Source organism: Pristiophorus japonicus, chromosome 12, assembly GCF_044704955.1.
Source record: "Pristiophorus japonicus isolate sPriJap1 chromosome 12, sPriJap1.hap1, whole genome shotgun sequence".
Classification (NCBI taxonomy): Eukaryota; Metazoa; Chordata; class Chondrichthyes; family Pristiophoridae; genus Pristiophorus; species Pristiophorus japonicus.
In genome coordinates, this window is record NC_091988.1 from 186784507 (window position 1) to 186807607 (window position 23101).

The 23101-nt window shown below is 45.2% G+C and overlaps 1 protein-coding gene and 1 pseudogene across 1 annotated transcript in view; both read left to right on the forward strand.

The window, feature by feature from the left end:
- The window catches only part of LOC139276894 (histamine H3 receptor-like), a 94189-nt gene that overhangs the window by 42678 nt on the left and 28410 nt on the right, over window positions 1-23101 (forward strand). The gene's annotated exons all lie outside the window — the stretch shown is intronic.
- On the forward strand, window positions 8934-9164 carry LOC139277820 (U2 spliceosomal RNA; annotated as a pseudogene).

The following is a 23101-nucleotide window of genomic DNA, read 5'->3' on the forward strand; positions in this document are numbered from 1 at the left end:
GTTACATTAGCTACCCTCCAATCTATAGGAACTGATCCAGAGTCTATAGAAAGTTGGAAAATGACAACCAATGCATCCATTATTTCTAGAGCCACTTCCTTAAGTACTGTGGGATGCAGACTATCAGGCCCTGGGGATTTATCAGCCTTCAATCCCATCAATTTCCCTAACACAACTTCCTGATGAATAAGGATTTTCGTCAGTTCCTCCTTCTCGCTAGACCCTCGGTCCCCTCGTATTTCCGGAAGGTTATTTGTATTGTGTATGGAGGCACCTTTGCTAATGACTCCACGAAGCAGGGTATGGTACTTAAACTGTGTAGACTGTAGTCCTTTATTTGCATCTCCTTGAGTGAGGACACCAAGCTGTGAGCTCCCTTTTATACTGGGTAAACTGCAGTTTGCAGATAACCTTAGGTCTCCAACAGTAACACCCTTTGGTATACAGATAAGGTGTGTCCAGTGTAAGGTACATTCAGTGTTACAAACATCATATAACAATACAAGCATGCATACATAACAACACTCCCCCCTAAGCATTTTTCAAGTCCTTATTGTAATGACCTGGGGAGGTGATCAGTAGTGGGCTATGGGAGGTTGTGGAGAGGGTTGTGTGGGTGCCAGGTGTGATCCCTGTATTTTAGGCTGGCCTCATATATTTCCCCCCTTCACACACAGACCATGTGGGTGTCACTGTTGTGGGATCCCTCAGTGGGGTAGCCAGTGCAGCAGTGGGTAGGTTCCATACTCTGGTGTGGGTGTTGCCACAGGACTGTGTGGGCTCTTTGTCCTCCAATTGGGATGAGAGTCTGGTTATCCCAGGGTTTGCCAGGAAAGCTGGATGGTATTGGCCACTCGCTCCTGGTGTTGGCCCTGGTAGCCAGGGGTGTAGGGCTGGTCTGGGGCAGGTTGCCAGTGGTGGTGGCTGTGCTGCCCATTTACCACTGTCCCTGTAGTGGGTCTGCTCCCACTGGGAGTGTGTGAGCCCTTCCTAGGGCATCACACTAGTTCCAAAGGTCCAGGCTACATGGTCTGGTAGCCAGCTGGACCTGGGGGTCTCCCACGGGGGCATTCTTCTAGCATTTGCATGGTCCCTGTAGAACCCAGTATCTTTTAACAGTGTCCTACCTGTATACATGACACCATGGCTCTGATCATACATAGTCGAGTCTACATTATTGATTGCCTTTACATTGTTAATAACAGCATTTACATCACTTTTTTGTATGATGGTCTCACCAGACATGGTCACATTAGGCATTTCTAACTCTGTCATAATCATTACACATAACAATTTTGTTCTTAACCTTACTTACACAAGCATTCATTTCATTTTTCACATTAGTTACACCAGCATCACAATTCATGGTTACATTATCATACTTGCACCCTTTTACTGCATTTTTAGCTTTAAAGTCCCTGTCAACTTTAAGTTGAAACTGACCCTTAAAATTTTTTTAGTTACCGGTCTCCTTTAAGGGAGCCTTCCAATCCGATTGGCCGCTCGGTGCCACACGTCGCTCCTCCAACGCTGCCCCTCGTGGTCTGGTCGTGGCCATTTTGATTGCAGTTTCTTCTCCTCGTGGTGCAGCCGCCATCTTCGCGTTCTCCTCCAGGTAAGCTGTGGTGGTCTTTTCTTCCTCAGGTTCGGCCATGGACGTCAGGAATCCACCTTTCTCGCTGATTTTCGCCTCTTGGAGTTCTGCCCTGGCCCGGAAGGAGGAGTTTGGGTTTTCGGTCCTGGAAATTTCTCCACGGTGTGGTCCTGGAGATCTCGCCGTGCAGTCGAGCTGGACGGTGGGATTTCTAGATGCAGTGATGGATCCATGTTCGATGTCGATTGCTGGAGCCCGGAGGCCGTCGCCTGACTTGGACCGAATTCATCCAATTCCTTCCCATCAGCGTTGGACCATCGCCGGCAACAATCCACAGGGGGAGTCTGTTCAACACGCCGCCCTGGGAGACCTGGACGTCCATGCTGCCAATGGTTTGGATTTTACCTTTGGTGAGCAACTTCGCTTGGATAGGAGACAGTTTTGGTCGAGTGGTGGGATTTATCCACATTTTTTCAAAGGCCGTTTGGCTCATCAAAGACTGGCTTGTCCCTGTGTCGATCTCCATGGAAACTGGGACCCCGTCGATGTCTACTTCCATCGTCCACGGAGAACTTTCGGTGGAGCAGGTTTAAATTCCATACTCTTCTTCCAGGGGTTGAGTAGCTTCATCTTCATCTGTGTCGGAGCCCCAGTGATCAGCCAACTCTTCGGTGACATGGTGAGTAAAGCTTTTTCTGCACATTCTCTGAAGGTGCCCTTTTTCTTTGCAGCCTTTGCATGTATAGTCTTTGTAGTGGCACTGGTGGGCCTTGTGGTTTTCTCCACAGCGCCAGCGTGGGGCCATCCGGTTTGTCCCACGTGGCGGACTCAGGGTTGCGGGACACGGGGCAGCATTTCTGCCTTTAGAAGTATCCATGCGGTGCACTGCGTTTGCTAGTTTAGAGTCCTGGGTCAGTATTCGCTTGGAGTCGCCGGCCATGTAGGCTTGGCTCACTTGAATTGCTTTCTGCAGGGTGACAGTGATGTCCGCAGAGAGCAAATTGTGTAGAAGGCCTTTGTGGCCGATTCCGATGACAAATATGTCCCTTAGTGCTTCATTAAGGTGGTTGCCAAAATCACACGATGCAGCCAGTCTTCTTAAATGTGCACCATACTTAGTAATTTCTTGATTTCTTGGCCTTCGGGTCGCCGATAAGTGTAGAACCGGTGCCTGGCTGTGAGGATGCTTTCTTTTGGTTTTAGTTGCTCAACTAGTGTTACAAGTTCCTCATAGCTCTTGGTGGTTGTCTTCTCCTGGGCTGACGAGGCAATGGATGGTGGGCCCACAATTGCTAAGCAGGATGGCCCTGCGCTTTTTCGGTCGTGTAGCCGGTGTGTCCCCATCCAGGTCGTTGGCTATGAAGAAATGTTCTAATCTTTCTACAAAAGCATCCCAATCTTCCCCATCGGTGAATTGCTGAAAGTTGCTGAGATTCGACATGCTGAGCGTGTAGTTCGAGACCTTGTCGCCAGATATTGTGTATGTAGGCACCTTTCGTAATGACTCCACGAGGCAAGATATGGTACTGTGTAGACTGTAGTCCTTTATTTGCAGCTCCTCGAGTGAGGACACCAAGCTGTGAGCTCCCTTTTCTACTGGGTTACCTGCAGTGTGCCTTAGGTCTCCAGCAGTGGCACCCTCTGGTGTACAGGTAAGGTGTATACAGTGTAAAGGTACCTTCAGTGTTACAGATATCATATAACAATACAAGCATGCATGCATAACAATTTGTGTCATCCTTAGTGAAGACAGAACCAAAGTATTTGTTCAATTGGTCTGCCATTTCTTTGCTCCCCATTATAAATTCACCCGATTCTGACTGCAAGGGACCTACATTTGTCTTCACTAATCTTTTTCTCCACATATCTATAGAAGCTTTTGCAGTCAGTTTTTATGTTCCCTGCAAGCTTCCTCTTATACTCTATTTTCTCCGTCCTAATTAAACCCTTTGTCCTCCTCTGCTGAATTCTAAATTTCTCCCAGTTCTCAGATTTGCTGCTTTATCTGTTTATGTGGCCCAAGGTACAACAGCTGTATCAAATATTTGTATTTCTTGAATACAGCAATGAAGAGGCAGAAGACAAAGGCATATTATTGCTGTTAAATAAGTTGATTGTTGATAAAAACAATTTGCTAAAATAGTTATAGTAACTTTGAGACTGCGTTAAGAGGTCAACAGTGAATTTGTTTAAAGGTGTTCTTAGATAACAAGTTTATTTTTTAACGACACATATGTGTATCACATTCAATTATATCTTATCATATGATAATGAATATTTGTTCAATTAAATAAATTGTATTATTTGAACCAGTGTGTCATCACTGACTAGCTTTGCCAGTGAAACACCATTTAGTAATACAACATTAAATGAGTTACATGCAAGTCCAAGGTACACAGCAGGTGCCTGGGATTCTGTTGAATTCAAGGCCCTTTGTTAGTTATCTAGGCATTCAATGTGCCTGAATTCAGTGTACTTTTCACATCTTTGTTCAAATAAACCCTTATTTTTTTCAGTATCTTTTGTTAGCCTGCAGTACATAGTTACATTCAATCACACAATCTTACATCCAATTTGCCGACCTATTCACTTTACCTGTATATTCTATCAGATATTTTAAGGTCACCTTGTCTCTGTGTGATTATATTTCGCATTCTAGACCCTTCAATCACTGGAAACAATGTATTCACTGGATGTAGGCATCGCTGGCAAGGCCAGCATTTATTGCCCATCCCTAATTACTGTTGCCATCCATTAACTATCTTTCGCTTCATTCTGATTCCAAGGCTACCTTGCTTTTGGATATCCTTGGTCAATTCAAGTATATTTCCTGTTTTTGCCCATTCTTCCTTTAAATTCAAAAACAATGTTGTGTAATTCATTACCATATGAAAACAAGATATATAACTCAGCAAACAGATTAAAAATAAAGTGGAGCATATGTTATCTGTCAGCATATTAAAATAATGTTACTGCTAAATTCTTAATCTCAAAGTTTATTGTATCTATGGGGCCAAGTTTCGGCCTGAGTTGCTCCTGTTTTTTTGGAGCAACTGGTTTAGAATGGAGTATCTTAGAAATTGCAATTCTCGGCATTTCGTTTGCTCCAGTTCTAGTCAGTTAGAACAGTTTCAGTTTGGAACAGATTTTTTTTTCAAAAGGGGGCGTGTCCGGCCACTTACGCCCGTTTTGAACGTTTAGGCAGTGAAAACATACTCCAAACTAACTTAGAATGGAGTAAGTGTAGATTTTTGTACGCTCAGAAAAACCTTGCCTACACTTAGAAAATCAGGCGTAGGTTACAAATCAGGCGTAGGGAATTTTGAGGGGGGGAGGGGTTAAAGGTAAGTTTACAAACATTAAACACTTCAGTTTTACAAATAAAAAGTCATCATCAATAATAAATGATAAATACATCAATAAATCAACCAATAAATCAACCAAAAAAAATTAATAAAAAATTAAAAAAGATTAAAAAATCAATAAATAAAACATTTTCTACTTACCGACTGCAGCATCGGGAGCCCTCCAACAGCGTGCTAGGATGCCCCCCCCCCGCCCAGTGTGTCTCTGTCAGTGTCTCTATCTCTCTGTCTGTCTGTGTGTGTCTCTCTCACACTTTGTCTGCCAGTTTCTGACAGCGAGGAGGGGGGGAGGGAAGGAGAGAAGGGGGGTAGGGAGGGAGAGGATGGGGGAGGGAGGGAGAGATGGGGAGGAGGGGGAGAGGGGAGGAGGGGGAGAGGGGAGGAGGGGGAGAGGGGAGGAGGGGGAGAGGGGGGGAGGGGGGAGGAGAGGGGAGGGGGGAGGAGAGGGGAGGGGGAGAGGAGGGGGAGAGGGGTGAAGGAGGGGGAGGGGAGAGAAGGGAGGGGAGGGAGGGGAGAGAGAGGAGAGAGAGGGGAGAAGGAGGGGGGAGAGAGAGGAGGGAGGGAGTGGGGGAGAGAGGGGAGGGAGTGGGGGAGAGAGGGGAGGGAGTGGGGGAGAGAGGAGGGAGGGGGTGAGGGGGGGGAAGAGAGGTGAAGGAGGGGGGGAGAGAGAGTGGAGGGGGGAGGAAGAGAGAGGGGGGGAAAGAGAGAGGGGAGGGGGGGAAGAGAGAGGGGGGGAAGAGAGAGGGGAGGGAGGGGGGGAAGAGAGAGGGGAGGGAGGGGGGTGAGAGAGAGGGGAGGGAGGGAGGTGAGAGAGAGGGGAGGGGGGGGGAAGAGAGAGGGGAGGGAGGGGGGGAGGGTCGGGTCCAGGTCGGGTCGAGTCCGGGGTCCGGTCCGGTGGGGGGGGGGCTGATGGGTCCGGCGGGTGGGGCTCCGGTCCCGGGGTCGGGTCGGGTGGGAGAACGCGGGTCCGGGGTCGGGGGGAAGGAATGCGAGCCCGGGGTCGGGTCGGGTCGGGTTCGGGGGCGGGGGGTGGGGGGGGGAGGAACGCGAGTCAAGGGTGGGGGGGGAGCGCGAGTCGGGAGTCAGGTCGTGTCGGGTCTGGGGCAGGGGGGGGAATGCGAGTCGGGTCGGGTTGGGGTTGGGTCCAGTCCGCAGGGAGAGGGGCTGGGAGGTGCAGCCTTATCCATGCAGCCCCAGTGAGCCCATTCGGCCAGGGCTAGGGGCTGCGTGCTTTGTCCCCTCCCACACAGTTTTGGGCGCCTGGAGTTACTGCACATGCGCGCCCACTGTAGCGCGCATGTGCAGCGATCCCGGCACTGTTTTCAGCGCAGGGACCTGGCTCCGTCCCCCACAGCTCGTGCTGCGCTGCGCCCAGCTCCAGAGGATCTGCAGGGAGCCGGAAAATTGGTAAGTTTTTTTTAGGCGCACTTTGTGGCGCGATAAACGGGCGTCCAGGTCGGGGCTGCGCCGTTCTAGGCGCGGCCCGAAACTTGGGCCCTATAGCTTAGCGACCTGCCAACTAAGGTATAATTCGGCTTATTCAGAGAATCAAAGTAATATAACGGCTGTGTCTTTGTCGGGCTGGTTTCCATCTTTGGGCACCATTGGGCACCAGGCTGATGCAGCCCAAGTTTAGAGATGCTCGGGAAGGGGGAAAATCAGCCCCTCTTATTTCTTCATCGCTATATTTAGGAAATACATATATTTGATACTGCTGTTATACCTTGAACTATGAAAGAAGGCAGATAAAAAGGTAGATTCCATCAGATCACAAGTGTGCGCAGCAGTAGATCACAAGTAGGGGTTTATCAACAATAGTTTTAAAGCCTCTGGTAGTACATAGAATTTCGGTGAAATTATAGCGCAAGAGGAGCCAATTTGACCCAACTAGTCTGCATTTATCTTCCACAGGAATAGTAATCCTGATCCTATGTGCCCGGCCTGTTCAGCTCTCTCTTTAGACTGCTTTCCTTCAACCACCGATCTAACTATTCTTAAACATTGACTCTAATTACTAACTCGGATAGGCTGTGAACTGTGTTAAAAAAAAAGGTTTCTCTGTCCTAAATCTCTTACATTTATGTCCCCTCATTCTAGACCCTTCAATCACTGGAAACAATCTGGTCCCGGAATGGCATACCCACCCCGGGCCAGGCAGAGAAATCCTGTCCCGTGACCTAAACCTGTGACCTATATTCAGCTTACCGCCCCCGAGAGCAATGGAGCGCAACATATCGCACTCTACTTGCTCAGTGGGACGTGAGCGGGGCAGAAAGACTCCGCGAAGGGCGCAACGCTACGCAGTGTGACGCGTAGTGCCGCCTCTACAGGGCCCTCCCCTTTATTAAAAGGTAGGGCCAAGCTGCCGACTCTGCGGGCGGGAAACAGGGCCATCGTTGGACAACCAGGGAGCGGGGTGCCGTGGCAGTAGCCCGGCACACAAGCGCAGTGCTGAACTGCAAGATCATGGAACGGACCCCGCGATCAGGGAGCAAGAAGGCTGCAACCGGTAAATCGGCCATTTTTTTTTTTTACATTCCCCACCTTCTCTTTAATTATCACTCTGAGAGCAGCCTACAGCCCGGTTTGCGCCCGGTGAAGTTGTCGCAGGTATTGCCCGCGGCAGCTTCAGGGGGCACTACCGAATTTTCACGCGGGGTGAAAACGGGTAATTGCGCACAGTGATGGCGTCGTCATCAGTGGCACAGCGGAGCGGGGCGCTACCGGTTACTGCCGGCGCTAAACTAGCGGCACCACACCTGGGCGAAAAGGCATTTGCACCCAGTTAGCATCGCCCAGGGCGCTAACGGGAGACGAAAATGCCCCGAATTTTTCCCCTTCTGTTTTTATCTACTCTGTTCCACCTCTTCATAATTTTAAACATCTCACTTGAAACACCTGTATTGAATCATCTCATAGCTGCTCTGTTCTAATAAAGACAGCCCTAGTTCTGACGAAAGCTCATTGACCTGAAACGTTAACTCTATTTCTTTCTCCACAGATGCTGCCTGACCCGCTGAGCATTTCCCACATTTTCACCCCAGTTTTTCCAAGTCCACCTTTGCATTTGCATTTCCTTACACCAGACAGAATCCAAGTGTACCTGTGCTGTCCTCTCTCTGTAGCCTCAACATTCTTCATATAACATGGAGCCCAACTGTAGTCTTACTAAGGTTTTATATAGATTGACCATTGCACCGACTTTCATCATCTATGCACTTGCCATAAAACCGAGTGTTCCATTAGCTTTCTTTTATGTCCCGAACCATTTTATTGTCTTGTAACCATGTTGGTTAATGTACTGAGACCCGCTTGGAAAACAAACAGTACAATGACTTTGCAGTGATATTAAGAAGGAAATGCTTTGTGCTCCAAAAAGCATTTTCTTGCCTGGAATTAAACACTCCCACTATATATTGGCAGTGTTTTGAGGACAGCTTTCTGATTTTCTTCCCTTCTCCTCCACTGAATTTCAGGTCTCAGCTGCACTTTCACAAAGTATCCACTGAAACCACTGTGCCAGCCAAACGGTTGGAGGCGGGGCAGAATCTACAACAGGACTCACAGCAAACAGTCCATTTTCCAGCGAACAAAGCCTATTTACTCACCAAACAGTCTACAGAGTCTATTTAAAAACGAGTCTCTGCGAACTACAGCAAACAGAACTCATGACCTTAACGACAGCAATGTCTTCCAATAAAAGCAGGGTGATTTCGCCAGCAAAGTGCAGTGAGTGGTGGAGGATAGTTACATACAAATTACATGAGTAGAATCAATCCCAGTCACTTACAACAGTGCGTTCTCCAGGTGTGATTGACGGGAAAATTACCCAATTACCTCCATTCTGGTCAGGAATAGTGTCACTACATGCAGCCGTACTTTCTTAGGGGGGTGTTCATCTGGGTAAGAGAGATAGGAAGGCATGGCCAAATCAAAGCAACTGTTACATGCCGCCTCATGAATGGCTGCAGAAGCACGCTTCTCGGCCTTTTGGCTAAGATCTGCATAACTAACCTGACCAGCCACCATGACCTCCGGGTGGTTTCTCCCTGGTCAGGAAGGTATATGCTTACATTTTTGTAAACAGGAGGTGGGTGGGATGGCTTGACCCATCCACCTCCACGGAGGTGTGTGGGGGACCTGACCCATCCACCTCCATGGCACGAACCTGGTATTGCAGTACTTCCAGGAACGGTGCAGTGGCTCTAGGCCTTTTGGCTAAGAGCATTGGCGCAGAGTGATCCTTGACTGGTGCAGGGTGACCTCTGGCGTTTGTGACTTGACAAAGAATTGGAAACGATTGGCTACGAATTTATAAAAAAAAAAAAAAAAAAATATCAGTGGCATAAGCTTATCACCTTCCTATCCACGTGGCCTGTAGGATATTGTGTTAGACTTGCATGGGAGATTAAGTGAGGAGAAACAATAAGAATTCATATCTTCATCTAAGTAAAAAAAGGTAACTTCAGATTTGCTTTGACAATACACCATTCATACTTTTGGTTGGCAGCTAAGTATAGCACGTACTATTAATCAACATATCCTGCTATTATCTAGCAATGAGGCAAGGCAGGAACATTTAGATTTATGCCAGCACTGTGAATGACATCTAAATCAATATAGCTTGATTTGAGCATTGCTAAAATAAATATGCAATTAGTTAATTAAGTAAGTTTGAACTGCACATGTAAAATATAATTTACATATTGCACATTAATGAGACTCGGGCATTAGAATATACACATTCAGAGAGGACTTTCAACTTATTACGTCCTAAGTAATGAATAAAGTAACCTCACAAAATTGATCCTGTAGTACATAGTGTTCATTGGTTAATTATGGCAAATAGACTATCCACATGCACTTCACATCCAATGTTTTATTTAGTGTAATCATCATGGTTATGGAGGCAAATTTGGCAAACAGTTTGCATACAGGAGTGGGGGGAGAGTACGGAGCAAATCTTCCTGACACTTATCCCTGGGAAGCGCACAGTTCTTCAGCACAAAAGGTCAGGACAGGTGACCGGAGACCTAGCCCGCCACAACACCCCACCCACCCACATTACCCTGGAATATCCATGGCATTGATGGGTCTACGAAGCACTAGGTGCTTGTAAGACAATCCCTTTCGAATGAGATTGGGAGGTGTTTCCATGTTCCCGCCCGCCCCAACATCAGCTGGGTAACTCAGGGTAGGGTTGCATGAAAAACTATGGCTTGCCCCCCACACCTCTACTGACCAGAGAGTTCCTAAAGTCCCCACACCCACCCAAGCATTTGTAAATTTCAATCGGGATCATATGGTTGTCTATCTGCAACAGCAGTCAGAAGGTCCTCATCACCAAGGCCAGAGATGCCACTGTGAGCCCAACAGGCCTACAGCTACCTCTAATTTACATGGCCCTACTGCCAGCACTAGTCTCTGCCAAGGGAGCAGGTCTATGTCTAAACTGCCTCAGGGCCAATTAAATCCACTCCAAGTGTACTGCTACTATCTAGCAATGAGGCAAGGCAGGAAAATTTTGATTTGCAATAGCACCGTGAATGATATCTAAATCAATATGGTTGAAGTTAGTGTGCTAGGTAATCTCTTCTGATTAGTTGTTCCTGTTTTTATGCCTCTTTCCACTATTTTAATAAAGGTGTTATCCCAATGTCACTCACAGCAATTCCGAGGCTTTAGCTCCTTTGGGCCCGAAATTCATCAACATACCGCCCACTACCGCTCGCTTACTGCCATAAAGTGCAACTTTGGTCAAAAAACACGTACATACCGCCAACATACTGCTCGGCGGAAGATTCATCATTGACATACCGCCGAGCAGTATGCACACCGTCCGCCATGCAGAACCACCCGCATACCATCCAAAAAGTGCAGGTTTCATGACATACCACCAACATACCACCGGAGCTGCATACTGTCCTGGAAATGGTGGTTTTACGCAATGTTAAGTGGGTGGGAATGGGCGGTAGTGGTCGATGCTGCCATTTTGAAATTGGGAACAGTCAGCAAAAGCATTGCTGTCGTGAACAGTGACTTTACAGTGTGATTTACAGTGCGATTTACAGTGCGATTTACAGTGCGATTTACAGTACGATTTGCAGTGCGATTTACAGTGGGAAAAGTATTTTTATTGGTACTGAGTACATTATTTAGAAGACATTTGAGTTAATATTTTTTTCATTGAAAAATCATTTGAGTTTATCCCAGGATATTTGAGGAGATTCTGCAGATAAAAAAAGAATAGGGCCTGTACTATCTCAGCCTGTGTTGCTGACTACCTGTCTAATGCAGGATCCAGATGGGAGAAGGTTTATTGAGCAGAGTTATCAGGGTAATGGAGGAGGTCGCAGACTGATGAGGAGGAGGAGGCCTTACCCACAAAGGATTTTCAGCGAGAAGCGCTCATACTTGGACCTGACCGATCGATAGTGTGTCCGAAGACTGCGCTTCCGAAAAGAGGTGATGAATGAGATTTGCCAGCTCATTAAGGCAGACCTGCAGCCCTGTACCACCAACATTACTGCACTCTCTGTCGAGATGAAGGTGACTGCGGCACTTTCCTTTTATGCATGTGGCTCTTTTCAGGCATCAGCTGGTGACATATGCTGTATTTCTCAGCATGTTACTCATCACTGCATTCGACAGGTAACCGAAGAACTGTATGCATGCTGGATCGAATTTATAGACTTCCCAATGACTAGGGAGGCACAGAGTGAGAGGACTTTGGGTTTTGATGCAGTGCCGGCTTCCCCAAGGTGCAGGGTGCTGTTGACTGTACCCATATTGCCCTGCGAGCACCATTACAGGAGGCGGAGGTGTACAGAAACCGTAAGGGATTCCACTCCCTCAACGTGCAGCTCGTCTGTGACCATACACAGCGTATAATGGCAGTGAATACCAACTTTCCAGGGAGCATCCACGATGTGCACATCTTGCGTGAGAGCACTGTGTCTGACCTGTTGAAGTCTGAGCCACAAGGTAAATGCTGGATACTGGGGGACAAAGGGTACGGCCTCGCCACCTGGCTCTTGACCCTCCTGCAGAACCCTCGGACAGAAGCCGAGCAACGATATAATAAGAGCCATATAGCCACATGTAATATTATTGAAAAGACAATTGCAGTGCTGAAGCAGCGCTTTCGATGCTTGGACCACTCGGGAGGCAGGCTGCAATACCACTCTAAGCAGGTTGCTCAGTTCACAGTGGTGTGCTGCATGTTGCATAATTTAGCCATCATGCGGGGACAGGAATTGCCACAGGGGACTGTGGGACCACCTGAGGAGAGAGTACAGGAGACGGAGGAGGAAGAGGAGGAAAATGAGGGGGAGGAGGATGAGGAGGAGCTTCCAGATGAACCCATGGCACCACCTCCCCCCCTCCCCCCCCAACACCACACAGAGGGCTCGCGGAGCGTCTGCCACTGCAAAATTGTTACGTCAGCACTCATAAATGAACGCTTTGCTTGAATGTGGAGAGCTGCATTTTGGGACCCTGATGACTGTCACCCCAAAAGTTTGACACTGTACAAGAGTGCTTAAATTCACTGCAAACGTTTATGTAAAAATGTACAAAATATACAACAATTGTAAAACTTTGTAAAACTTAGAACTATAACTTTGAACAACTGTGACAACTTTAACAACTTGAGATAAACTTTTAAAAATCAAACCTCAACTATTTTAAATGAACAATGAACACTTGGCTACAACAAAGCACCCTTCACTGTCCTCGACCGCATACTCCCCCAGCCTTCGGACTCACCCCTCCTTTCTTACGCCCACCCTTCCCTTTCCCACTGCCTCTGAGCCCAGACCTCCCCGTGGTGGTACCAAGCCGGCATGCAGCAGTGCACCCCGAGTGCTGTTGCTGTTGTTGGAGGTCAGACATTGCAGGCGCAATGAATGGAGCCTCAGGAGAAGCTCGTGATCCGGAAGGCACGGCTTCAGGGCTGGAAACTGCTGGCAGCTCCCCACCCTCAGGTACTGTCGACCTCTTACGACACCTTTCCCCGGTGCGTACCATGGTACTTATGGAGGACACAGCCTCCCCGATCTCATCCCATATTTTGTTGCACTCCTTTGGGGAGGGCTTTCCATGACCACCCTTCGTTAAGTCGGAGTATCTCTCCGTAATATTCTCCAGCAGGGCAGGTAGCTCCGTCTCGTCGATGGCGGGCGCCCACAACCTCCCGTCCTTCTCGATGTTCCTGTACTTCGACTTCTTTTTTAGCATTTCCATTATATTTATATTTATTATATTTATTTTATGATTTTTGATTTATAAAATATGTATTATTATTGTTGATATGGTATAATTATTATTTGTTATTCATATTTTTTGATTCTGGAATCTGTGATTAAATCAACTGACCCTTGAATACCTTGCTGTTCCTTCTCTCATTCGACTCCAACTCTCTGTGCATACGCAGGTGACCCCTGAACTCCGAAATCGTGGGGGAAAAGTATCTGTGAAAAAAAGAAAGAAAAAAATCGCACATGTGCAGTGCAGTGCTGCACCGTCCATCGACAAGAAATCGATCTTGATCGACTATAATACTTGCATACCACTGAAAAAAATTCCACCAAACTAGCACTCTTCGGTCTCGGCAGTGTACCGGCGGTTTTAAAGGACGCACCGCCAAAATACTGCCGAGAAATGGACGGACCTTATGTCCTGATAAATTTCGGGCCTCCTATGTGTTAAATGTCAATTGCAGTAATATTCTCACATTCACATACTTTATATAAAAATTTCTGCCATAGTGGTTTTCTGATATCTTCTGTAAATTTCCCTTTCTGCATTAGTTCTTTGAAATGGAAAAGATATGAGCTGTAAAATTCTTTAGTGTGATCATTGTCCCTTTAGTGTGGGGCTGCCACTGTGAGACACACAAAGTTTAAAGCAGTATTGAACAAGTAGGTTAGTTAAATAGATATTGCTTCGCTCATTTTTATTCTTAGCAATATAGATATTACCATGAGTGGTTGACATTTTTTGGAAGCTAAATGAGTTATATATTGGAATGTGTGGATAACTGAATTGCTCTCTGATCGAAGCTGATTTATGCTGTGCCAGAGATTCATTGATATTAAAATTACTATTATCAACGTTATCAGAGCAAAAAGTAGCATATTTTAATCTCACATCAGTGGTGATGTAAAATTTCATTAGGTGAGGAGGTTCATGCACAAGGTGGAATGCTGTTTCTCTACTGTTAGAGTAGGCAATAGGAAAAAATGTCAGGGGTTAGAAATGAGTCGAGGGTAACAGAAAACATGGGCAGACAGACACTGCACATTACAGCAATGTCCTACCAGCATGCACCTCCAAACTAGTTCCTGGAATTGGTCACAGATTCGACCTGAGCTTAAACAGCTCTTGTCTTTTGCGTAGAATGACACAGAATTTACAATGCAGAAACAGGCCAATTGGCCAACCAGTCCATGTTTGTGTTTAACCTCCGCACGAGCAGTAGTGATAAACTCATGTGCCCACCTTGTTCTCCTATCTCTTTAACCCCCTTTCTTTTAACCACCTATCAAACCTAGTCTCAAAAGTTGACATGATCTCTGCTTCACTCAGTAACTCTGGTAGAGCATCACACAGGCTCACAACCCACTTGTGTTAAAAAAATGTTTCTTCTGCTTCCTATCCTAATTCTGTTACATTTAAGCTTAGATCAATGACCCTCTCAGATGTCCTATTTTAAAGGGGATGTTCTGTCATGGCACCTCTGGAGCTGTGGCTTCATGATTGTAGAACTGGCAAGATCAACAGATTGACAAGTTCTGTCTGCAGAAGCTTGGTATACTTCGTGGCAAGAGTTTGGAAGAAAGTGCGATGAACAAATTGTCTTAATTATTAATCACACACTGACGGAGGGAAATCACGGAAAGGTACATTTCACTGAGTACATTTGTCCTCAAAAGATAAATCATGAAGAGCAGATTTGGTCTGTTCTTTGTATCTTTGTGTTACAAAGAGAGCATCTCCTTTAATTAATTATTACACCTTACACCTAATTTTCCACAAACTGCATTAGTAAATCATACATTTCGCTTCTCAAACTAAAAGGAGCAAAGATCCTAAATTTTCCAGTGATTAAATACATGGAGCTTCAAAAAATAGTTTCTGTAACTCAACTTGAAATGGATTAAATTAGCTATTATTAATATTTGTATCATTGCAGTGCTACTAATTAGTGTCCTTTAAAACGTACTACTGCATTAAAAGATGAGATGGTTGTTTCTCGGTTTATAATGAGACTGAATGGTGTTTTTACATACAAGGTGGAGCGAAGCAACATACTGATTTTCAGTAATTGAAATATGTAATCTAACCATGTAATTATCTACAAATGTAAATTAATGAGATATATGCATACAAACAAGTGAGAGAAATGTAAGTGTTTTTAACATTAGAGCATGTTATGCAGTACACGTTTGTGAACACTTATGCCGGAATTTTGCCGGTGCTGAGGGCGGGTTCAGAGGCGTGTCCGCTGTCAAAATAGAAAAGATTGGCAGCATGACAACAGCCCGCTGTCAACCCGCCTCCACGTTAGTTTCCCAAGTGTCGAGTCTGTCAGCGCTTTACAGACCCAACACCAAGGAAGAGACATTTTAGATTAACAGCTTGTTAAAAGCTAATTAAACAGCATTTTGCCCCGCACTTACCATTTTTCAAGCTTTTTCACGAGGTTCACGGCGCTCGAGGATCACGTGAGGTAAGTAGGCCGGGTGTTCCATCAGTATCCATTCTTCCGAATAGCTGACAGCTGAAAAAGTGGTATAAAAGCTATCATTTGACAGCTGTTCACTTTCCAATCTTACAAGCTGGAGGCTTCAGGATTCGGAAGACACATTTGAGCTTTATGCAGTTTGGAAGTGTTTGGAGTAAACTCTCTAGCCACTGTCACCTCCTTGGAACAACCTCTCTCACCATTGATAGATCGCTTCTGTCATCTCAACTTCAGCTGCCATCTATTCCAGCAGCATTGGTGCTCTTGAACAAATTTCACCTTGGTCCACAAAATTCCACCAGGGTCAGCCCTAACATCAACATCACCAGGCACACCAGCAGCACCAACAATAACTTCTCCGCAATCATCTGATGCTGTGCAGGACACAGGGCATCAGCACCTGACCACATTGCTGCTCATATGCCAGGGATGGCCTCACCATGGCCAGCTTTACGTCACATGATGCTGTACACCCTGGCTACCACATGATGCACCAGGTTGGCACCACCCCACACCAGCTCCATAAAGCATCCCTACAATGCCCAAGCCATTCCTTTCACACTAATCACCATTGCGGAGGGTACTGTTATGTCTCATCATTCACTGCAACTCACTAAGCCACTTCCTAAGGTGCACAGAAACCTGTCCAAGAATGCAAAGTTTTGAAAATAAAGGTTTCAATGTTTGACAACACATTAACAGAAACTTTACATGAACATTGGATAAAACACTCAAGTGTCTACCCTTGTGTGTTGTTAGTTGGTATGATTGGACTAGGATGACAGTGAATGTGAGGGATGGCTAGTGAGATGGAGAAGTGATTATGTAGATAGAGAGAGAGGGATGAGTGGAGGTGCAAGGTAAGTTGGTGTGAGTAAGGATGTGCAGGAGTAGGGTAGGGAAGGCAGAGAAATGGGGCTGTAATGAGTGGCACAGCAGGATGAGGTTGAGTGTGGCTTTGCAGTAACATTTCCCGATCTACTGAGATCATTGAAAGGTTTACACCACTGCAGCCTGGTTGTCCTGATGACATCCCTGCTTGTGCCCTCCTGTGCAATGTGCAACCAGGCTGTGTGGTCTCCTGAGGAGGTCTCTTCCACCCATTGGAAGGGAAGAGAACCTCCCTGGGTGCTGTGACTCCCTCCATAAGATGGAGAGAGTCATGGGAGAGCCTGGGTGCAGCCGTGCACCTTTGTGCAGTACTTGTCAGAGTTTGCAGTATCTCAATGCTGCGGAACACCGATAGCACAAAATCAATGTGGACCCTTTAAGGAAACCAGCTAGTGATGCGTCATCAAATGACGTTATCAGACCCACTTCCTTTTAATTGGCTGGGAACCTTGCTGGTCGGGCTTAACAAGACCAATCAAGGTAAAATCACTTGTAGAGAGCAGGATGAAACCGGTAGCGGGCGGGACCTCGCTCCAGACCCTGCTTTAATGTGGTAAAGAAAAAATTCAGTTCACTTGCTTCACTGCCAATGATTACTGGGTCAATCAAATGGTTAATGCTGGCAGTCCAATAAACAGAATCACATATAATTCTTAGACAGCACCTCCCAAACCTGTGACCTCTACCACCCAGCACGACAAGGGCAACAGGCACATGGGAACACCACCACTTCCACATTCCCCTCCAAGTCACACACCATCCTAACTTGGAAATATATCGCTATTTCTTCATTGTCGCGGAGTCAAAATCCTGGAACTCCTTCCCTAACAGCACTGTGGGAGTTCCTTCACCCCACGCACTGCAGCAGTTCATGAAGGCGGCTCACCACCATCTTCTCGACGGCAATTTGGGATGGGAAATAAATGCTGATCTTGCCAGTGATGCCCACATCCCATGAACGAATAAAAAAATACAATACTTGTATGCAATCTGAAATCAACCATGGTATTACTATATACACAAATCCAATTTAAGCCATCAGTCAGCAGCTTGGGTTCAGTATTAATAAAATTTACTTTCAATAACTCCTATAATTCTCATGGTTAGTATATTATTCATTAATTGCCAATTGTTACCTACTTTTTCTCCTGTACTTATTTGGAGATAATTCAGTCGGAAAATACATGTTATACTATTATGGTCATTGCTTCTATTTATTCTCAGAGTAACATTCAACATCTTAACTGCTCTAAGGGTTTTCGGTTAATCGACACACTGCGGGTTTGATCATTTATCAGAATCTGTTTATATAAAACACTGACTGAGTTCAGCTGGAAATTTTCAAAGCACTAGTTTTTTTCTCTTCTCTGGGTGAAATGTTATACAGGTACAATTGCAGCATTGAGAATCCTGAATCCTCGGGACCGAGACCGTACCAGATTCCGGGCTTTTCCAGACTTTCGATCGTCTTTCTGACGTCACAAATCCGGAAATACCCGAGCCCAGGTTCGGGTATTTCCGGATTTCGGAACATCAGAAGGGTGGGGGGGGGGATCCCTGCCGAGGAGCTGTTCGGGCTGGGCCCAGCGAGGAGGAGGTGTTTGGGCGGGGCTCAGCGAGGAGGTGGTGTTCGGGCTGGCCAGCGAGGAGGCCCCGAGGTAAGGGCAGCAGCGGCGAATGGGGCGAGGCGAGAGGTCGGGCAGCGGCAAGGCCTCGAGGTCGGCAGGTCCGGATTCTGGAACGTTTTACGGATTCTGGACAATCCTGCCACCAATCGGTCCAGAGTCCAGATTCCGGAACTCCGGATTTTCGACGCTGCACCTGTATTACCAAATACTGAGGGGTAGACTGTGGTATCAGTAGGAAGGAGCCCACAATTAAACTGTGGTGATTCCGCGTGGTTGTGTTTGTTTTTCCTTCCAAGATCCAGAAACCGATGGAGAGAAACAGCATTTAAATAAATTGAAGCCAGATTAATGATGTACACTACCCGTCCAAACATACAGAATTACAGATTTTCTAATGGATATAGTACCAGGTTTTGAAACAAAGAAATCTAACTAAAATAAAACCTTGTATTTGAGTCTCAAAAATCCAGGTATTCACTGATTTGCAAAAAAAAAAGCTTTATTCGATTTGCTGCTTGTATCATTTAGTCTTAATTTAACACAACAGAAATGAACTTTGGTTGCGGCAGGCGATTCCCATTACAACTATTCCGTAGTCAATGGACTGAACTCGATACCACGTTAATTGGAACAAGAAGAAAGTAAAACAAATTCAGAAGTAAAGCACAAAAAGAAATCATGATTCTTGTTTAAGAACAGACTGAGATGTTATTACCATGAGTCGAATGTCTTTGATTTCAGTTTTCAATTCTGTCTGTTGAATTTAGAAATCCTTCACTAGATGCTCCTTTAAAATTAATACAACCACACCCTAGGACCTATCAGACCACTTTTAGATGGGTTTGCTGCTTGATTATCTGTGTCTCTTTTTGTATCTTTCTCTCTGAGCAAGCATAATATTTAAATGATGAGCTGTCTTGGGAAACATTACAAGGGAGAGCTACTGAGAAAGGTAAGCACCAATAGACTGGCATTGAAAACTACCATTGGCGTATCATGCTTGCACTGAAACCCTGGCCAATAGTGTCATCATAGGCAGTCCCTCAGAATCGAGGAAGACTTGCTTCCACTCCTGAAGTGGGTTCTTTGGTGGCTGAATAGTCCAATACAAGAGCCACAGACCCTGTCACAGGAGGGACAGAAATTCGTCGAGGGAAAGGGCGGGTGAGACTGGTTTGCCGCACGCTCCTTCTGCTACCTGCGCCTCACCTCTTAGGCATTGAGATTCGAAGAGCTCAACGCCCTCCCGGATGCACTTTCTCCACCTAGGGGGGGTCTTTGGCCAGGGACTCCCAGGTGTCAGTGGTGATGAAACCTGGCCAATAGTGTCACAGTGAGAACACCAAAATGACTAGAGTCACAAGCTCTCTCACAATTTTCTAGGCGCCATAGTCTAGAAATTGTTGTCAGCGATATTGGGGACGTTAATGTTTAATGTGTTTAGGATATTCTTATGTCCATTATTTTGCCACTGGACCAAGGACCTGCTCTGTCAAGCCCGTGTGGTGGCTGGTGTGCAAATGCCACCACACGTTAAAAAAATTCACACACCGGCATCTTCCACCCTTCAACATGTAGTTCGGGATCTGGAGTATTAGGTCCTTCATTGAAATACATGTGAACTCATCCCTTTTTGGTGTGGAAGCAAGTCATCCTCGATACGAGGGACCGCCTATGATAATCATGATTTTAATGTCATATGAACATGTTAGCATTCGTCTACTCATATTGGCAACAGTAATTTCCAGGCTCATGTGTTTTATAAACTCATTCTCCAGTTTTTGATCAAACATTGTCTCAGATGTCTGACGAGGATACCGTCTTTCATTGGCAAAGAGTAGAACGAATCATGTTTGGTTGCTATGTCCTATAACTCTTTTTACTATTATTTTTATTAAGAATTTGAGATATGTATTTTATGAAGTAATTTTCAGCCAGGTTACATGCAGGTATCTTGGTTTATTGGGAATGCTGGCACAATTGTTCGTACAATTAAGAGTTAAGACAATTTGCTTAATGTCTTGGGGTTCCGCTGGGCGAGGAGGGGGGCATAGGCGGTCTTTTAGATCAGTACTAGAGAGTCTGACAAGCCTTTTTTTAAACTGAGAAACTGAAGTGAAGGACCAAATGTTGTATTGTAGTATGTCAAGACAATTAAAAACATTAGGAGAGATGTGATGAATAAACTGGTAGCCATTAGGTAATGCCAATCGTATTGTTTTTAAAAAAGAGGGGTGGAATTTGAGTACCTTTTCTCTCTCCCTCAATAATCTCAGTGTTTAGAAGCTTGCAGATTATTGGAGAAAGGTGGCACAGAGAGGTAAAGCGTTTCACAGCTTTGAGGCCCTGAGAAAGAATGAGCTAGAAGGGAAACATCACAATAAGTCTTAATTTCAGCACAGTGAGATTGCAGGGAGCAATTAAGAAAGCAAGTGGTATGTTGGCCTTTATTAGAACATAAGAAATAGGAGCAGGAGTAAGGCCATACGACCCCCTCGAGCCTGCTCCGCCATTTAATACAATCATAGCTGATCCGATCATGGACTCAGGTCCACTTCCCTGCCCGCTCCCCATAATCCCTTATCGGTTAAGAAGCTGTCTATCTCTGTCTTAAATTTATTCAATGTCCTGGCTTCCACAGCTCTCTGAGGGAGCAAATTCCACAGATTTACAAGAGGCTTTGAGTATAAGAGTAAAGATATCTTACTGCAATGATATAGGGCCCTGGTGAGACCACACCTGGAGTATTGTGTACAGTTTTGGTCTCCTTACCTAAGGAAGGATATACTTGCCATAGAGGGAGTGCAACGAAGGTTCACCAGACGTATTCCTGGGATAGGGGGATTGTCCAATGAGGAGAGATTGAGTAGACTAGGCCTATATTCTCTAAAGTTTAGAAAAATAAGAGGTGATCTCATTGAAACATAGAAAATTCTTAGAGGGCTTGACAGGGTAGATGCAGGGAGGAAGTTTCCTCTGGCTGGGGAGTCTAGAACCAGGGGTCACAGTCTCAGAATAAGGGGTCGGCCATTTAGGACTGAGATGAGAAGAAATTTCTTCACTCAGAGGGTGGTGAATCTCTGGAATTCTCTACCCTAGAGGGCTGCGGAGACTCAGTCGCTGCGTATATTCAAGATGGAGATCAATAGATTTTTTAATATTAAGGGAATCAAGAGATATGGTGATAGTGCAGGAAAGTGGAGATGAGGTAGAAGATCAGCCATGATCTTATTGAATGGCGGAGCAGGCTCGAGGGGACAAACGACCTACTCCTGCTCTTATTTCTTATATTCTTATGTAACTGGAAGAGTGTGTAAGGTAGTATACATGGAATTTAGATGGAACAAAAAAGGAAAGTTCAGAGGAGCATTGGCCATATAGTGTCAATAAAAGAGAGACAAGAAATGTTGTTACAGAGAACAGAAGGTTAAAAGATAGAGGTGAAACAGATCTCCTATTTAATAGTGAGCCTCTTCTTGAAACTACAATCTACAAATTGGAAGGGATATGGAGAAAGAGCGGGGGAGTGGGACTAACTGGATTGCTTTTCAAAAGAGCTGGCACAGACTCGATGGGCCGAATAGGCTCCTTCTGTGCTGTACAACTGTATGATTCTATGAAACCTGTCCAACAATGTGAGAGACATGCTGGAAGAGTCTAACCATATGTTGGACGAAGGAGTAACTCACAACGTGGTTCTTCTGAGAATGCAGGTATAATACCATCCAACTTAAATATTAAAATACTATTGGAGGTATAATTTAACCCTGATTATGTGACCCTTGTTGTCCATCTCTAATCACAGTGGTTGTGCACGGAAAATCCTTTACAAATTAGACTTAGAAAGCTTTGAGAAAAGGCTTATTCATTAGAATTACTTATCCGTGAAAAAAAGTGAAAGAATCAATGTCATACGAGTGTCTGAGAACAGATTTGTTTCAAACAGTTTTGAGAAAACATCTTTAAACCAATCAACCATGGTTTCAAATCCCCATGTAAAATCATAGTAAGGAGCAAAATATAACAAATGAACACAGGCATGCAGTGCTTTTCCCAAAGGAAACAAAGGGGCCTTGCTATGAAGATTGGCCTATTAAAAAGCTGCTTTTCTAACAATCTGTCAAATTTCAGTTCAATTTCAGAGATATGCAATTCACCAAGGATTGTTCTTCATGTATTCTGGTTTATTGAGAAGTGGGATAGCAGTAAATTAATTACCATCGTAATGCTGAAATTACTTATAAAAAGGAGAGAGGAAGTAATTATAGAATTTTAAATTAGGATTTCAGTGTATGCCTTATAAATATTAGATGCTGTCAATTACCTTCTGTGCCGCAATTTAAGGTTTATTTAGTCAACTGCTGAGGTACATTGCTGCATTTGTTTTGGGAGAGCGAAGCTGACTTTGCCACCTAGCCCTTCTCTCTGCCATTTACTTTGACACCCAGCACACACGATGACTAGAGATGGAACTGGCCACAAATCACAAGGCCCATGAAAAAGTGGGCCCCACTGCCAAAGGGATAAAGCAAGACAGCTTTTTAAAAATATAATTCTAAGTGCAGTCGACACTGGAAGAACCATGTGCCTTTAGATTGCCAGCAGCTCCAGGAAACTGGAATCTCCTGGAGTTTACAGCTCACACACAATATGCTGGAATAGATATTAATGCTACAGTGTAAGGAACAATTTGATAATGGCATTAAATTATAGAAATAAAAACAAAATTAAATACAAATCAATTTGCTTCTGCCCCTTTCTTTCCTCTACTTTGGTCCTTTTTTTTACTAAGTTTTAACTTTTGTTCTCTTTCACCTAACTGCAGCTATTCGACCTTTATTCTCTTCAAAAAAAAAAGCAAGCACTGTAACTTCAA